The 17,754-nt window shown below is 31.1% G+C and overlaps 1 long non-coding RNA gene across 1 annotated transcript; it reads right to left on the bottom strand.

Annotated features, from left to right (window-relative positions):
* Window positions 1-6,182: 6,182 nt before the first annotated feature.
* On the bottom strand, window positions 6,183-13,588 carry LOC114074853. The gene is made up of 4 exons (XR_003575153.1): window positions 13,460-13,588; window positions 9,623-9,688; window positions 6,657-6,839; window positions 6,183-6,514 (listed from the first exon to the last, which is right to left on the bottom strand). It is a non-coding gene; the product is annotated as an uncharacterized LOC114074853 (long non-coding RNA).
* Window positions 13,589-17,754: the final 4,166 nt, after the last annotated feature.

Below are 17,754 nucleotides of genomic sequence, written 5' to 3'. Positions count from 1 at the left end.
GATTGACATCAATAGAAAAATATCAAAAGAAGCAAAGTTTGTAAATAAAAGTTGGGTTCTTTTTACATACCCCTTTGGTGGAGCTGTGACGGTGACTCTTTGGCTTCTTGATTCCAGTCCTGTGAGCCTTGTAGGACTGATTGTGTGCAGTATGATTCATTGACTTTCCATTAGTTCTTCGATCTCACAATCGAACATCCGAGAGATAAGCAAAGAGAAGAAATCCAACAGAATTTAGCATCCAAATTGCAGTTTTTACTAGCCTTTTCTAATATAAGAGTAAAGTAATTCAGATTTGTGTTGTGTCTTCTCACATGCACTAATTAGTTTGGTCTTTTTCCTTCGGAATCAATTTTATGAGTTTCTTTATTTTAGTTGGGGTTTCTTTATCAAAATCCTTTTGAACTTCCTCTGTTCATATATGAGTTCTCCATCAGAATCAGTTTTCTAGGCTCTTGTGGTTTAGCTTGGAGTTTAAGGATGTTCAATTATTTATACTCGAATGGACTTACTGATCTAGGATAACAGAAAGATAACATCATCTATTGCTCCAGAAGTAGCATACAAATGAAAAAGTGCATTCAACAAAACTAAATTCGATTGAAACCCAAATTTCTATACACACTACACCATTTTAGGTCTACGGCAACACTAAATCTTGACAACGCTTATAAAGTGTTGCCTAAAATACTTTTGGGAACACTTTTAAAGTGTAGCCAATGATTTTGACTTTTAGCTACATTAATTTTAGCAACACTTCTAAAGTGTACTCTTTAATGGGATAAACTACACTTTATAAGTGTTGTTATAGTTGGCAACAACTATTTACATGAATGGCCACACTTTTAAAGTGTGTTATTTTTATAATTGAAAATACAACACATTAAAAATGTGGCCTTAGTGTTTTCACCAAAATTTTATATTCCCTCCAACATTTTAACATTAAAATTTCATCTCCCTCCCATTTTTATTTGGCCAAAAAAATAAAACATTAAAGAAAAATTAAAAAGAATAAAACATTAAAGAAATAAAAAAGGGCCACATTTCCTAAAACTTCAGCTGAAGCTTCCATTTTCTGCTGAAGAACCCGTCATCTCCGGTGGCTTCATCTTCATCATCGGTGGTCGTTCGGAGATCTCGATCTACTCCGAGTAAAGTTTTTCAGTCCGAGTGTCTCGGATCTCGCGATTCTGAAAATGAAGCAGCACAGGTTTGTTTTGTATGTTTTTTGTTGCATTCTTCAGCTTTGATCATGCTACATTGTGCTTGTTTGGTGACCTACAGTAGGTTAGTGATATGGAAAAATCTTTTTAGGTGCATTATGAAGGCAATTTCGTACTAAATGGTTTTTCCGTGTATGTTTGTGTTTTAGTGATTTGGTTTAGTGCTAATGGACAATAGATTGGTGATTTACTAGTTCTGCATCTATAGGCATGCGTAGAGGTTGTTCATTATGCTTTCTTTGTAGTACTTTTGGCTCTACAATTGTTAGTGCTTTGGAAAAATTGTACATAAACTACTAAAACTTTTGTCATATGTGATAACGTTTTTTACTCATAGACTTGTACTTCAGCTAATTCAGTCGTTTTGGCCATAAGTATAGATAGTAACTCTATTTGCTGGAAATCTGTCAAAACGCGGTTGGGTCGACGGACCTCGCGACGGGACGTCGTGGTCACGACGAGCCGTCGTGGACCTCGCGACGGGCCGCCGTAGACCTCGCGATGGGCCGTCGTAGTCATGAGAGGCCGTCGTGGTCATGACGGGCCGTGGTCATGACGGGCCGTCGTGGTCATGACGGGCCGTCATGGACTCCGTCGTCCCATACTTGCAATTTTCTTCTGCTACTTCTCTGATCTTCATGACGAACATGCAGGACGGACCGTCATGGCTACGACGGTCCGTCACGCTTTCCGTTACAGCTGAAATTTCAAATTGATTAATTGTTAAATTTCTTAATTTTGTGTTCTTTCTTGATGGAACAGATTTGTTTACTAGAGGAATTGATATTCAAGCAGTTAACGTTGTTATCAATTCTGATTTTCCTAAGAACTCAGAAACGTATTTGCACAGGGTATGTATAACAGATCTTTGATCTTGCTTATTGACTTATATATTGTTTTTGCTATTTCATCATTGGTAATTTATTGTTAGTGGCTTTGGTTTGAATTGAGCTAAGGTTTTGTTTCTCTTGACCACTATTCATCTTGCTTGTTTGGTATGGTTGAAGTGTAGTTTTGCTATGTCAGATTTAGTTTCCTTGTTTGATCGTGTGGAACATATTAACTACACAAGGAAACTAATCTAATTTTCTTTAATTTTTGTTGCTGCTGTAATCTACAATCTGGACTTGTCTCTCTATTTTCTTTCTTATTATATAGAATATTCATGTTATAACCATAACTTTTGACATCCTAGTAGAAGGCATGCTTCCATAACTACAAACAAATAAACAAATAATTATTAGGAGAATCTAATTGTTTGTGTCTCCTCATTAATTCCTTTTTTCTTTAGTGTTCGTGTTAGTTTGCGTGCATCATGGTTATTGTATAACACCAAATATTTTATATTGTTTCTTATGAAGTTTGAACCCTAATGCAATTATTCATTGTTGTTGAACTCATTTGGAATTCTAGACACCTAAGGGAAGATCATCTACTTTGAACATCAAAAGACAAGTAGGCATCTACTTTGAACATCAAAAGATGCAATCTAATTTTCTGTAACTGCTGGATTTCTTGCCTCTCTATATTGTTGCAATCTGAACTTCTTACCTCTTCTATATAACTGCCAATATCTTATTTGTGTAGGGAAATGGAGGTGATCAAATTTGAAGTGGATGATGAAGAGTTTTTGAACTATTGTAAAAGTTTAAATACATATTTGATTTATTGTGTACACATTTAGAATATTGATGTATAAGTATGGGTATGTACACAACACATACTATCTTTTGGTTGTACATGAAATATTTCTCGAAGTTTATTTGAAATATATAGCTTCAATTTAATGATTAATTAGTTCATTTTGTGTTTTAGGTCACTTGTATGTATGTAAATATATTATATATATTTGTGCTACATGTAGGCTTATAAATGTTGAAGTTACACTTTGTAAGTGTTGCTCTAGGTAGATAAAAAGTTACACTTTGAAAGTGTTGCAATAGATGACCAATAAAAGGCAACACTTTTTAAGTGTGACCAATAAATCTGAAAAGGCAACGCTTTTAAGTGTAGCCAAAGATGGCAACATTTAAAAAGTGTTGCCTAATGTCAAAGGTTACGCTTCTTTTGGGCAGCCCCTAAAAAGTGTTGCTGAATGTCCAAAAGTGTAGCCTTTTATCAAAGGCCACACTTTTTGCTAGTTTAGGCTACACTTACGTGGTATTGCTGTAGGCCGAAAATGGTGTAGTGACATACACATGAACAATTCTCCCACATGAAAAATCTCATAACCCCACACAAGCCTTAAGAACAAATGAGCAAGTGAAACAGTCAACACTCACATTGTAACTACGCATTTGAATTAAAGAACTACCTTACGGCTATTCCATATTGCAACTTCTTGCTGATCAATGGAGCTGAAAATCTCTTCCGAAATTTAAAAATAACTTGTAGATTTGATGAACTTTTAATTCAATCCAAACAAGCTCTAAACTATGGCGCTTTATATTTATTTTTTGGTACATGAATTCTGATTGATAATTGATTATGAAATACGTTAGTGTAGGTAAATTATGTTCATTGAACAAGGTATAAGTTAACCGAGAAAGAACGAGTAGCGAGGGAGGTTTATTGGTTAAGTTGTTTGAGCTCAGTTTGAGAGGGGAAATGGTGGAGCAGGGTAGTATTGAAAATTTCTGAAATGCTATTTAACCTTGTATATTTTTCTATTTTATACAATTCTTCTTCCGTTAATGATGTTGGTTTGCATATTACAACCTCAGTTTTCAGCCATGACAGAAAGATTGAATATCAACAAAATCGACATGAGCAGAAAAATGGACCTGTAAAGTCCAACTGGTAGATAGAGGTCATCCTCGAACCAGCAGTGAGGGAAACAAGAAACATCAATTAATGATATTACAAGATGAAGAAGTATTTGCCACTAAACTAACAAATAGCCATCTATTTTCACAAATTAATTTGTAGTTAAATTGATATATTACATACTATTTTTAGTTTGCTTTTTACTCGCTCTAAGAATTGTGAGGTTTCTTTTTAATTAAATTTTGTTATTGATAGATTTGATTTCGCGCTAGAGTTCTGTTTGGTTGCTTGTGAGTTTTGATGTGGAGCACTTATTGTCACTCTAGATCTATGTTTTACTCTTTGCTTAATAGGCATAATTTGTGTTATAAGAAAGTTACAGTTTGGATTGAATGTTGTTGATTTTCTTTGTGGAATTAGGGAAAGTTGAATTCTGAGGTTTCCTTTTAGTTAAAGTTGGCTATTCATTAATTTGATTCCACGCTAGAATTCAATTTGATAAGTGAAATTTTATGTAAATTTTTTCAGTTAAATCTTACTTGCTACATTTGATAGTGTTAGTTGGAATATTGTTGCCTTTGAGTTTTGATTTGTAAGAGTGCTTGATTCTTTATACAAATTTTCATTTCTTGGAAATAGATTTAAACTTCTTCATTTTGTCTTCGTTATTATATTTGTTTATAATGATTTTTGAAATATTGATTAAATATTTTTAAAAATTATGACAATGAGACACAAAAATTATGAATAGATCTATGTTTTAGTCTTTTTTGTTTTGTAGGCATAATTTGTGTTATTGGAAAGTTATTGTTTGGGGTGGATGTTGTTGATTTTCTTTTATGAAATTTCGAAAAAGTTGAATTGAAATCTGTATGGATACCAATCCATTTAAGAAATGCAATCTGTTACTTTAAAACCATTTTTGTCTAAGGCTTAAGATGACATATGATAAGCGAAGCCATGGAAGTATTCAGGGACGGCCAGTGCTGAGGGATCATAGAATAAGTGAAATCTTATACAAATAATGAGGGAGGATCGATGCTTAGCAAAATCGTCTGTCAACTGATTTTGTGAACACAGGAAAAACTCATAAGTCTGTCAACTGATTTTAAGAATTAGTTTTTGTACTAAGATTTTTGCTTAATGATGTTTCCGTGTTGTTTTTTTGAGAAAATAATTGTATGCAAAATCAATAGTTACATCCTATCAAATATACACACGTATGTCCAAAGGAACCATTGTTATTTCACCTAATTTTGCATCTTTTTGGACTTCAACTGCTCTACATTCAGAAATGTTTCAATCCAATACACTCTTAATTCAATTTTTGGTCGTTCTTTCAAATTCTATTCTTATATTATCTTCTTATACAGTAGATCTTAATTCTCCAGAATTCTGAAAGTATTGAAACTCTCTTCTCAAATAATTGACGATTCCAATAACTGAAACAGGAACTAAACATGGTGTCATATCATGTTTAGAGATTTTTTTCTATTCTTCAACAAGAATTGAGACTCGACTTACTGAAATAATGAAATATATCCTAAATTTTCATGTTTATTCATGTCCCGTTTAATGAAAACAAACTGAATTAGATTAGTTGACCACAATTAACTTTCTGCATCACTAGGTAATTCCAGGGTTTTTAGTGTACTTGTTTGATTTTAGTCACTTCACTGATATAAATGAAGGATCTTTAAAAATTTTATTATTGTCTTACCATCGGCTTTATATATCACGTCCATGGATAAACATTCACCAATACTCATGTGTTTTAAATTTCATATACCCTATAAAATATAACTTTTCCCAAATGTTGAAAATGTTGTATGCTACAATGTGGTTCTTTATCGAGTTATCAATCAGTCCCTTGTTGTTATTGACATAATGATTACTAATTTCTGCTCATTGTACTTCTCAAAGTATCTTTACACTATACTTAGCACACATATAATCCATTTTTCATAACTATTCTAACTAACTAATAACTCTTTACTTTCTGCAAGATATTCTTGCCATCGTGATAAATGGTAGCCCTCCATCATGTGTCTCAAATGGGAACAGAACTCAAGAACTCACCATCATCGACTATCAGTAAGTACATTTTACGTCCCAACGTTCAAAACTGAAAATTGTGATCTAAGCCTCGCGATGTTAAGACATGTACATTAACTAATATTTTATACAAAAAAATGAAGCAATCTTTTCCTTTATACCTATATACCAACTGTTTTATCTTCCCCTTATATATTATAACTGATAATACATTTTAGGTATGCCAGTTGAATTTTGTTAATAATTTGTTTAATCTAATCAAACATATCTTTGAGTTTGCAAGCTTTATGCAATAACTAATTGATAAATTGACATGTTACAGCTATCTAATATAACTCTGATCCACGCTATACGTCCTTCCATAGTTGCTTATATATATTTCCTTGGATAAGAGTGAATATCCAACCTCGTCGAGTCATTTCAAGCCTTTGTCTTAGAAATCGTCCCTTCGTTCCTTAAAGTACCTTTTTCTGTGGAGGACAACAAGTCAAATTGCTAAGAAGATTTCCATTGCAAAATATTGATGAATGGATAAGCTTAGCATGGGGTAATGCAATTAAAAAAGCAAGAGAAACTGTTTCAGTATTAACGCAGAGAACTTTACTAACAAACCTTCATTTTTAGATGGGAGCATCTCCTGACTTTAGCGGGCCACATCAGCAGCTGCAGCTGCTGCTTTTGCAGCAACAAAAGCTTTGTCCGCGAAACTTGGTCTTCCCTTAGAGCACTTTTTTCATCTTTTTCTTCCATTACAACCTTGCGAATCTAGGACTTCAAACGGGGTATACTAGTATGCTAGCAAAAGCCATTACCATTTTTAGTGGGGTGGTGGTGATACCAGCAATATAATACATAGGCTAGAAGTATAATTCTAAAAGATCGATTCAAAACCTGAATTAAAATCATCGTTCAATAATTTAAATATTAGAATCGAACAGAATCATGAAATGGAAGAGTCTTAACGATTGGTTTTTGTTACTGGGTGAGTTGATAGCTAAATAGTGAAATATATCAACACGAATTCATGCATTGTCACTGATTCATACATTGTCACTGCTCCATCGACCATACGAAATGTTTCCAATATCAGAGAAAGGTACACTCAACAAATACTCAGGGTCACTGTTTGTATTCCGTGCTAAATGTGTCATATCTTAGAGCAAAACCACATTCACTAGATACTCTTGAATAGTCGAACATAAAAAAAAATCAAAAACTTTACTAGATTGGTGATAAATCAAAACTTCAAAACTAACTAATGTGATTTTGATCTGTCAGAGTACGCAATTTTAATGTGATTTCTACTATAGATAACGATCCACGTTCTCCTTCCTCCTTTTATCTCCATGATTAGTAGCGGTCCAATCACGTTATTATGCACTGTTTTGATTGACAGGAGATTTGGGTGTGTTTAAGGAGTTTAAGGATACAAAGTTGTTGTCTTTGTTAGTGGTGAAGAGCTAAATACTCCTAAATATGTTATGGCTCATGGGCATTCTTCTCTCACTGCACTAACAACGCTAGAAAGCAGTAAACACAAGCTTAAGCAAATCATGACAAAGGAAGACTAAAAGGTATTCTCTCCACACAACTTCCAATTGTTATCCAACAATATATCTCTTGATACACCAAAAAATTTCAATTGTTATAATAACCAAAAGGAAAATGTTGCTACACACAAAAGAAGTAAAAATTACTGCTAGAAGGCCTAACTATCAAGTTGACCTTGTCTTTTGCTAAGTTTAAATGCTTAGAGAAATGAGTCTTTGGTACAGAAGGATTGTCTTCTCTACTTTTCAATAGCTAAGGGTTGGTTATCATGTGTGAAACCAATTGAAGTCTTTATACTTCAATTTTTGCTTGTTAGTGTATCATATATTTTAACTCATTTTCTACTTTTTGTTCAATATAAAGACTTTTGTTTGCTTTCTCTTTTATTTTTTGATAACCCATGTTTCCTCGGAAGTTCACCAATTGAATAGTTTATACTAAGATTTGAATCTCAATAAGCTTTTCCACAGTCAAATATTCTATTGATTTAAATCCAATGATTGTATGTCAATATCATAACATGATAATTTCTCTTTTTCTTTATCAGTGTAGTACTTTTTTACAATATGGTTGGCAACACCCTTTTGGCTGCTCAACTACTACAATTGTTGATGGTGTACACTTTTGCTGTCGACAGCAACTTTGCTACTACAATTGTTGATGGTGTACACTTTTGCTGTCGATAGCAACTTTGCTGCCTACTTCTCAGAAATTGACAGGTTGCAACCATTAATAAATTCTTAACTAGTCCAGTACTATACTCCACATTTACTCCTCCCCATATTTGCATGCTAAATTCATTTCTCAGTCTTATTTTACTGATACTTCCAGTCTAGCGCTGAGTAACACAGTAAAACAGTCAAAATGGCAGCATTCCGTAAGTACTGTACAATGTAGATATACAATCTAAATAACAGAGTCATGGCAACAAACAATATGTGTATATATATATATATATGTGCGCGTGTCTGCTTCTGTCTCCATGTGTACAGCACCCTCTTTAAATCACAAAAAACTGCCTAGTATATTATAGAAAAAGGTTTAAATTGCCCTTTTCCCTTGTATTATTATGAAACTCATATAAATATATTATAGGAATAGGAATAAGGATCTAAAATATATTCAATTTTGATCGAATTTGTTATTGTGATACTAAACTTTCATGACGATCTTTTATTTCCCTAGACTATTTAATACAATATATATATATATATATATGTGTGTGTGTGTGTGTGTGTGTGTGTGTCCACGTGGACATAATAAATAATGCAAAATTACAAATAATAATGTGTCCACGTGAACACATATATATCTTTAAAATACATTATTAAATAGTTCATGGAGATAATTGATCCTTATGAAAGTTTAATATCGCAATAACAAATTCGACCAAAGTTGAAATATTTTTCAGATTGTTATTCCTATACTATATTAAAAAAATATTTATCATTTATAACAATAATATTTTTCTTTCACTTGATCACTTTTAAGTAATACAATTTTAATACATATTACAAAAATTAATTTTTTATTCACATAAAATAAAAGTTTTGTGAATGGATAATACATTTATTGCACATTTTAATTTGCTTATAATACAATCTTTCAATTTCTTACTAAACAAGCATATATATAACTTAAAAAACAATCATAATACTTATTATGCATACATAATTTATTTTAAATACATATAGCAGACTTAACATAGTATTGATATGTATTATTACTAGGTAAGAGCTACCCGTGCAAGCACGGGCCCTACGTTGTAAAATTTTTGTGAGTTCAATGCAAGGATAGTGCATACATGGAGACACACTCATGTATAGATATAGATATTATAATGACAATTATTTCGTTTGTTGTCATGGTTGTGTTATTTACATTCCACACTATTGTTTTTCAGTCTAGACAGAAAGTATCTGTGAAATAAGAGGGAAAATAAATTTAGTATGTAGATATGAGGAGTAAATGAGAAGTATAGTAGCATATCATTTCAAAATTTATGAGTGATTGCAAAATCTAATTACCTGACAATTTCCAAGAAACAAGCAGGCAGTAGAGTCCACGCTATCAACAGCAGAAGTGAACGCAATCTACATTTGTAACAGTTGAGTGGATAAAAGGGTTGTGCAATGCAGAAAAGTAGTACATATTATGTTAATAACAAAAGGAGAAAGCATCAGTTGTAGAAGAAATGTTGAAAATATATGTGCTAAGTTGCATAATTTGATTATTTGGTTAATAAAATGAGTGTGATATTAACATAAAATAGGATATTTGACTATTGAGGCAACTTATTGGGATTCAAATCTAGGCATAAACTATTGGCTTTTGAACACAAAGCCCTACCAGTTAAGTTATAATACTGACATAACAATTGTTACTTGACAGGATCCATTACAAAACAATAGTACTATCCAAATCAAACACTGGACATATTTCTTAGTTGTTCAAAAGTGATCAACCCAAGACACTTTTATAAGATCATCTTTTCTAGTCTAGTGGATCATCAAAATCCTTTCGAAGAATGCAACTACACACAAGAAACTCAAAACACTATTATTGATTCTGAAGCCCAAAAGGGGTCATGGAATAACCAAATAAAGCAAAACATAAGAATCCACATAAGAAAAATTACCAAACATCAGTAAAGCACAAGAACAAGAAGTTAAACTCTAAATACAGAAACTTTATCAAAACATTACTATAATCATATATTACATAAAGTATAAAGAATGAAACTTTAGCGAGGAAAAGAGTCAAATCTGTGAAGGACTTTACCAGAAGAAGCCCAAAAAATGCGAGAAGAGAAAGAATGAGGAGAAAATCAAACATAAGAAGTGAGTTTAAAAGGGGATACTGAACAGGATGATTAAAAATGCCATAGTCACAACAGCAGCATTTTATTTCAATGTAATACGAATATGCACTTGAGCCGGCAAAACAACTTCACTAATGTCTGTGTACAATCTATCATCACCAAATCACAGTTATGGAATTTTTACTTTGATTAATCTCACCAAAACGATGAATTTCCAATCTCATTCATTCTTAGTCATCATCAAGTAACAGGCTATAAATAGCTACAATTGGTATCCTAGTGACACTAATTTTAATGTACGAAATGTTGTGAAGACTGAAAAAGGCAATAGCTGCAATATAACATATGGGGAAGCAATATATTGAAAGGCCAAAATTTCACTTATATAAGTGAAATTGAAATAAACACAGCATTGCAGATTGCGTTAAAAAAAATTGAACCATGCTAAAACGTCTGAATATAAGTCAAATGAATGTCCCTAATGCACATTTCTAACTTTGGTTGGGCATAAGTAAATACACAGTCTATTGCAATATGGTGCTATCGGAGTAAGATTCAAGAAAGGAAGCCCAACATGGTAAAATTGAAATAATAAATTTACTTGCATTGTACTTCAACTTACATAGGAAAATATAAAAAAATCATTTTTTTGTTTTTGAAAGTGTGAGCAGCATGTGTTTCAAATGGTATTTCAAAAGGATAATAATTTGTCACTTATTCTAGAACAGGGGTCTTGTACTACAACTCTTGCACCTAAGATCAAAGTTTTGTAATTCCACGGCGGGGCTGTTTCGTATCAAGTAAAAACTTGAAGCCATTTCATAAGATTAGTGAAGTAATAGAACATTTTCAAATATATAGTTTGAGCTATATGGATAAAAACTAAGAGAGATCCAGCTAGGCGAGAAAAGACTCGTTTTTATCTAATAGTCGAAGAATCCCTTGTTAGTTAGCTAGTCATACCTCAGTTGTTCATTGAAAAAACTCAACAGTTTGGATATGGACAGAGTTCAAACTCTCTATTACGATCCCACTTAGATACTTTTCCCAACATTGGATGGACAGTGTTCAAACTCGTGACGTGCACATTTCTCACTCTATTTTTTCTCTCAATATCTAGAAAGCCTTTGTGAAGATCAACCCATCGAATCCTTGCCTTTGCATGAAAGCATAGAATTTTTTAAATTTATAGCCTCTACCACATGTATGTCATTTATCAACAACAAGTGCTCCACATCAAAACTTAGAAGCAACAATATTTCAACTAACACTACAAAATATAGCAAAATGAAGGTTTAATTGAAAATAACAAAACTCTAGTCCTTTACCTATTCTTTCCTCCAAAACCTTAAATTAAGCCCAAGGAAAGAATATAATAATACCCTTAAAATTGGAAAGACTTCTGAAAATTATAAACTTGTATCAACTTAATTTTTAAAGGAGATGTAAATATCAAATTCTTTCACCTTTCCGTTGTTAAATGATATGGTCTTTTATGTTAAAGATGACAGTGAAAACTTGATCACTGACCCAAAAGTTATTGCTGGCCATACCTTTAACTACTGCTCAAATTGTTTTATTACATGTTTGAGAAGACACAATGTAGACTACATCCTAGAAATCAACTATGACCAAAAAAAAAAAAAACTTAACAGTAAAAACATAAATTGTAGCATTGAAAAACTAAACGCCGAGTTTGCAACTGAAATGTCAAGAATCAATTAACATGGCTGCAATAAGTTTCCCATCTTACCAGTTTGTACATCCTTTCTCACTTATTAAATCCAGGACACTTCTTTAAAGTTTTTAAGGAGATAACTCTTTCTTAAGTTTTGGAAAAAAGAAAAAGGAAATACCAAAGCAAGAAAATTTATAGAGTTATTCCTCATTATCGTTCAGAATTTCAATCTTTCCTTCACAGCACAACACAGACAATTGATTAAGAAGGGAATTATTTTGCATAAAAACAACATCATTATATATTCAAACATTGACGATAATTTAAATTCCAGAGGTTAGTAGACTTATCCTAGATCTACTGACAGATCAATAGGTCAATTCGAGTACAAGTAATTGCAAATCGTTAACCTCTGATATTCTGACTGTGTCACGAAAAGGCGCATCTGAGACATTTAGCATAAACAACTACTTAAAACATCCTTTCTTCACCATTAAAGCAAATAGTAATCTAGGAAGGTTATGTATTCTCATAACACATATGTCAACAGAACCAAGTAACCTCATATGACAAAATAAAGATAAAACAAGCTAATTACTCTTATAAACTTCTCTCTTTATAATTGTTGTATCTAGGCTACCTTGTGTGAACCTCGACCAATCCACTAGGTACTTACTACTACCTAGCAATACAAATATCGAGCGACTACGTCCACTAAGCTTAGGCAGATGCAAGCAATTTTTGCACTTTTTCAATTATTCCTATAGGGACCTAGCAACACATATATTGAGTAACTCCATCCATTAAGCTTAGGCAGATGCAAGAAATTTCTGCACTTTTTTAGTTATTCCTCTATTGGGATTCCATCCTCGGTTCCCAATTTCCCCACAACAATTTCTCAGTCGTTAGGTCATTCCCTTGCGACTAAAATTCATATGTTGCTATTTTCTTTTGTCGAAAAGATCATAAAGAGATAAAAGAGATAATAAAACCAAATAAATATAGTATGGTAATGCATAAGTTGAACGCAATATCGTCGGGATCTAATGGGAGAATTTTCAATTTCATTGCCTAGAAGCTATGAAAAAACTCCAAAATAAACTCATAAGAGCCCAGAAAATTGATACCCAACTAAAATAAAGAAACCAATAAAGTTAATTCCGACGGCAAAACATCACATTAATTATTGCATGTGAAAAAACATAACAAAAATCTGAATGCAGTTTCCTAACAATCCAAAATAGAATAGGGAAATCACCCAACCCAAATTGATATCATAACAATCAAAATTATTGGGATTTCCAAAACACAAGAAAAATCAAATTTAATAACAAACCCTAATGAAAGACGAAAATAGTCACATACCTGGATCAAATTTTGAATATTCACATACCCAATCCAATATGGTCAAAAAAGATAAAATGGTGAATATGTCTCAACTTCATTATTATGAGGAATAGAAAGATGATACAAAAATCTCAATGAAAAAATGAAAGAGTCTAACCTGGATAGAATGCCGAAAAAACGGTGGTGTATTAATGATGAAGACACAGAAAATAAATTGATTATACATATGGAAGACACGTAGCTATAATATGGAGCTGAAAAGACAAGGATGATAACACACAAAGAAGGCACATAACTATAATATAAAGCTAAAAAGACTGAAATACCATTTAGAATAATAAAGTAGGCATGTTGAATCAAGCCACTTCTAATACAGATACAGATGAAAGACACGTAACTATAATATGGAGCTGAAAAGACAAGGATGATAACAAACAAAGAAAACACGTAACTATAATATAAAGCTAAAAAGACTGAAATATCTTTTAAAATAATAAGTAGGCATGTTGAATCGAAGTCACTTCTAATATAAATATAAAAGTAAAGAGTAATAAATAATTAAAAAAATATCATTAAAATCAATAATTGTTTAATAAAAAATAATAATTTTTTCTATTGGGGTAAAGTGAGGAAGAATTGTTATTGCGTATTTGCTGGACTGGAGAAGTGGGCTGGCTGGGAGAAAATGGAAAAGTGAGATTGGCCCAAATTTGGTTTCGACTGTAAGGTAAAAAAATGGCTAAAATTGTAATTTCAAAATGGTTAGATGGGTTACATTTATAACCAATTAACAAGCTTAGCCAAATTAAATATAATTGATAAATTTGGGTAAAATTAAATAAGATGAATTACTATCGATTAACTGAGATTCTTAATTTTAATAAAATAAAGTGATTAACTTAATTATGAACTAATTAATTTAACATTATAACCATAATGTGAATCAAACTAAATTACTCCCTTCGTTTCAAAAAGAGTGTCCCCATTGCTTTTTAGTCTGTTTAAAAAAAATGATCTTTTTCCTTTTTTAGCAACACTTTAACTTTAACTTTTCACGTGACATGTTTAAGACCACAAGATTAAAGGGCATTTTGATACATTTGATATAACTTTAATTTAGAACCACAAGATTAAAAAGTTCTCTTTCTTTTCTTAAACTTCGTTTCAAGTCAAACTAGGTCATCCTTTTTTAAAAGGAGGGAGTAACAAAATATTTAACTAAAACATAAGATCTTTTGTGATGATTTTGAAATACTTATAAAATATACTAATTATGTACATAACTATTAAAAATATATTTATTATATTAAAAATTATAAAATTGACAAAAATAACTTTAAAATATTTTGAATTTCATAAAAATTAATTAACTCAGGATTATAATCGTTGCTTTAGAATAGACTAATTTAATAAAACATTTTAAAGAAAAAAGATTTTCAATATATATATATATATTTATTATTGAAAAATTATAAATAAATGTTGAAGTTACTTTCAAAATAACTTGAAAATAATTTGGATGTTATAAAATTAATTACTCCCTCCGTTTCATAAAGAATAACCTAGTTTGACTTGGCACGGAGTTTAAGAAAATAAAGAAGACATTTGATCATGTGGTCCTAAATTAAAGTTATGTCAAATGTACAAAATTGTCTTTTAATCTTGTGGTCTTAAACATGCCACGTGGAAAGTTGTTACCAAAAAAAGAAAGAAATCATTCTTTTTGAAACAGATTAAAAAGGAAAGGAGTTCATTTTTTTTGAAACGGAGGGAGTATTTCAAATCGTTCGAAATTGAAGAAGCTCGATAATTAATCTATATTGTGCAGGTCAAAAATTGAATGTCAACAGGGTTTATGTGGAATTATGGACATGAAAGATTCAACGCAGGGATCTTAATAGCAATAAGGAAACTCAGTACTGAGAACTCAAAACTCAAGAACACAAGGACTCAAGTCCTTGAAACTCATAACTCAATGATATTTCTCCTCTAAAAAATACTCTATTCATTGGGTTCATGTTGAAACAATTGTTACGACCCGAGCCCCCTAAACATGGTGTCACACCCCGAGGCTTTCCCTGGACGTAAACACGAGACCTATGATCACGAGTGACTCCAAGTTAACCTTGCGCTAGCATATCATAAGCATACTAAAAGATTAGTGAATAAATATATTATGTGGAAGCTTTAACAATGATAACTAAAAAAGGGGAATACCCAATACTAATTTGAATATATAAAAGACTTTAAGTTTAACAACAACTGGAGGATCAAACTCAAAACTAAACTGAATCTAATACTAGTCTGAAAAAGCCTCTAATTGAATAAAGTTGATGGGATATGTACCCAACTAACTCTAGTAAAACTAAAATTGAATAAAAGGACTAAAGTGTAAAACATGTCTATTGTCCTCGAAGTATGAGAACTCACCACTAAAACTGCTAAATAATGATCGGGGTGTTACATATAGCTAACAAAATCTTAACATAGTGTATAAAAATAATACAAAATATAGTGTGTTAGTAATACTTGCATTAGTAATGCTTGTACTAGTTATGATGAAATTTTTTTATGCAATATCTAGTTTGGTGTACTAAAAATATTATGAATTACATATTTTTTTTTAGAAAAAATAATTGTTTATGAAAAATATCCTCACAAATATAGTGGAAACCATGTAAAAAAAGTTCTTAAGGGCGATTGTGTCTTTAATAATTTAATGCATGCATTAGAATCCATTGCATTACTAATGTATAGAAATAGATGGTCTTAGTAATGCACTCTTCAATACACAATAGAGTGTATTACTAATACAAACATTAGCTATCCATAGGTAAGAAAAGTGTACAAAACAAGGTACTACTAATACATCAAACTAATGCAAACATTATTTTTCTCTAATACACTCTACCAGACGACCCCTAAATTTTTAAAATTTAAGATTAACTTAAAATGCATACTTTGGGAGTACAATAGAGCAACAATTTGGGTCCAAAGGTTCTTTTAAAATAATACTTTAAAAAAATATTATTTTATACTAAAAAGGGTCAAAACTACCCTTGAACTATAGAAAAAGATCTAAAAATATCTCCATCCATGTTTTAGTCTAAAAATACCCTTCCTTTCACTTTTTTGTGTCACATATACCCTTCCATTCACCTTTTTGGCTCGCTTATATCATTTCATTCATTTTTTACTAACTTATACCTTTATAACTAACAACTAAAGGTTTTTTTTTAAAAAAAAGAATATTTATTACTTGCCATTTTCTTATTGGATAAAAAAAATCTCATCTCTATTGTTTATTTTTCCACAATCTACTTAAATAAAAAAATATATACCTCTTCAAGACCCCAATTTTTTTTATGTAGTATTTTTTGTATTTTTTCTAATCTATTTTTTTAATAAAAAGTTTGTTTTAAATAATTATTTTAGAAAAATATTATTTTATTTTTTGCTAATTTGTGATAACTACATTTTAAAGAAAAAGTTTCACAAACAATTTTACTTTAAAGATTAACTCATTGAGAAAAATGGAAAAAAAAATCAGATGAATGGTCGTAGCCATAGAAAAAATTTAAGTAGAAAAATAGAGAAAGATGTATATAATGTTTTTGTAGATAAAATAATATATTGTTATGAGTATGACATAATAATTTTTATTATAAAATATTAATCATTTATATCATGTTTATAATCTTGATTTAATTAATTAAATATTAGCCGTTAATTTTTTCTTTTCTCATGAGTCTTCATGAGAAAATGGAGAGGAGTTGGATCCAAAAATAAATAATAAAAAAAATTATAATATTTTTTTTATAAAAAAAGTTGCGGTCTTGAAGAAGTATATTGCTTTGATTTGGATAAATAATGAAAAATAATCTAATTGAGGTGGTCTCTTTATACTATCCAATAGGAGAATGACACATAATAAATATTTTTTGAAAATAAAGAATAAAGAGAGAATTGAGTTTCATGGGTATAAGTGAGCAAAAAGGTGAATGGAAGATTATTTTTTGACCAAAAGATGGATGAAGGGTATTTATAGAGCTTTTCCTATAGTTTACCGATATTTTTGACCATTTTCCCTATTTTAAAAGCCAAAATAAATGTTAAAAGATTTGTTAGAATTATTACTTTTTAGTCTTAAAGGATGCTTAACTTATTTTTTAAGTAGGAACAAAATTTTTTGAGTTCAAATTTGCAAAAAAAAAAAAAGGGAAAATGCTCAAGTACTCCCCTCAATCTATGCTCAAAATCCTACAGACACACTTATACTATACTAAGGTACTATTGCCCCCTGAACTTATTTT

This window comes from Solanum pennellii, chromosome 11, assembly GCF_001406875.1.
Source record: "Solanum pennellii chromosome 11, SPENNV200".
NCBI classification, from domain to species: domain Eukaryota; kingdom Viridiplantae; phylum Streptophyta; class Magnoliopsida; order Solanales; family Solanaceae; genus Solanum; species Solanum pennellii.
This window is presented reverse-complemented; position numbering and strand designations above follow the sequence as displayed.